The sequence below is a fragment of the Petaurus breviceps genome, unplaced genomic scaffold (genome assembly GCF_028583685.1).
Source record: "Petaurus breviceps papuanus isolate PSGF00001 unplaced genomic scaffold, PetGlider_PUasm1.0 171, whole genome shotgun sequence".
Taxonomy (NCBI): Eukaryota; Metazoa; Chordata; class Mammalia; order Diprotodontia; family Petauridae; genus Petaurus; species Petaurus breviceps.
This window is the reverse complement of record NW_027185754.1, coordinates 21068944-21071172: the sequence shown is the minus strand read 5'-3', so window position 1 is coordinate 21071172 and position 2229 is coordinate 21068944.

Genomic DNA, 2229 nt, shown 5'->3' with positions numbered 1-2229 from the left:
CATAACCCTAAGGGGACACAGAAGAGATTGGGAAGAAAGTAGAGAAGATATTCAGAGGTTGGGACTGGAACAAGAGCTTTGAATTAGCTCTACAAAATTTCTCCCTTGTTACACCTGAGAACCCTTCTGAAAAAGAAGCACGTGGTACCAGATCTACCATAATGAGAAGGAATCCTCTAGAGCATAATAGATGCTCCAGAGATCAACTCACACCAACGCCCATTAAATAGGCACTATCCTTAAAGAAACAGCCCTTGTTTGAAAGGCAAGTCTTTTGAACCATCAAGGAGACTTACTGCCCAAACGGTTGGTTTGAAGCAATTTTCTGTCCTTCCATTTCACCCCAAATCTGTACCCTTCCCTTTCCCTGACCCTTTTACAAGGATTTGAAATATGCTCTCTGACTTAAGGACAAGATCCCTGTGCTTTTTCTCCCACCAATATAGCCCAATGGTAACTTACCAAGCATTTTTTCTATGTTTGACATTTGGATTCTCCTCACTGGCTATGAGATACATTCCTCGTTCTTTCTGCCTTCCAGGTAAGGAAGCTAGGTTTGGAGCAGAGAAGAGGGAAAGTAGGAGGGGCTCCTGAAGGGGAACTTTGATACTGGCTGTTTCAAGGGGATTTGGGTGCAGCTTCTTTCTGGGTTTGTTCTTTTGGTTTTGATATTTCTTGCCTACCAAAACTGATATCCCAATATTCTCCCCTTGGAGATTCAGGCAAATGATCTTCCATATGAGCCCTGTGTCTCCATCATCACTTCCTCAGGAACTGGCATAAAATAAATAGCTGGTGGCTTAAATGAAAGGAAAAATTACTTTGATGCTGGGACTATTGCAATATTACATAAATCTACTTAGGTGTGGCTGCAGAGTGAATAGAGTGCTGAAATTGGAGTCAGAAAGCTATGTGTTTAAATCCTCCCTGAGACACTTACAAAGTATGTGACCCTAAATAACTCACTAAATCTGCTGCAGCCTCAGTTTCCCTATCTATAAAAAGGATAAGATAATAGCACCTACCTTACAGGATTATTTTGAGTATCAAAAGTGAATGTATATAGTATATGTGTATATGTGTACATATATTTACATATATACATACACACAAACATATCCATACATGTTTAAGTAGCCTAAACTTTAAAATATTATTTAACAGGCAGTCATCATCTTCATTATTGTGAAAGAAACTGGTTTGGAATGGAATGACCATCTTTCTGACCATTCCTAGCAATAAACCAAGGGAAAGATAAGTCTTATATTGTGAGGGAGCTGGACTACAAGCAGCATCCCTGGGGCAGGGGTGGGAGTGGGAAGCTACATCTCCCTCACACAAACATGGTGATGATCTGGCAAATGGTTCATTGACCTACAAATGCTCAGAATTGAATTCCAGACATCAGAGACCTGAGGACAGGTGACATGATTATATAACTCTTGAGTCACCAGTTCTAGCTGATGATAGGGTGTTTTAGTGTGCAACCTTGGGTTTGGGTACTGATATGGCAGACTGATATAATCTTCCCTCAGCCTCCTAAATTTATGTTCCATAGAGCACGTTTGATACCCCTGAAAGAACTCCATTCCCTTTCTTTCCTCTGCTATTTATTAAAACTGTCTTAGATATGCCCTTGCCCTGGGCCAAACTAAGGACAATTGGGCACCAAAATCAAGGTATAATGTAAGACAAATGAACATTCTCCAGAAGCAAAAAAGGCAAAGATTTCAGGAGAAAAAAAAATAGATGACAAGAATAAAGGTTGGAGGTAACAAGGAAAGGAAGTCAAATTTAATGACAGGGAATGAGAAGTGAAATATAAAATCAAAAGGGAAATTTGGACATTTTCCACTGATCTTTATGTGTACCTATTATATCCCATTTCCAGAGTTACATCAAAGCCATATTGAGAACTGAAATCTTATATTTCTATCAGATGCCTCATCTCTCAGCTCCAGGCCTGTGATGATCTATGCGGTGATAGCAGTGAGAGACTAATGGGCCCTTGATATAACCTATTAGGAGAAAAGGGAAGGGGCAGGTAGGTGGCACAGTGAATAGAGCACCAGCCATGGAGTCAGGAGGACCTGAGTTCAAATGTGGCCTCAGACACTTAACACAAAAGCTATCCGTGTGACCTTGGGCAAGTCACTTAATCCCAATTGCCCTCCAAAAAGCAAAGAAGAAGAAGAAGAAGAAGAAGAAGAAGAAGAAGAAGAAGAAGAA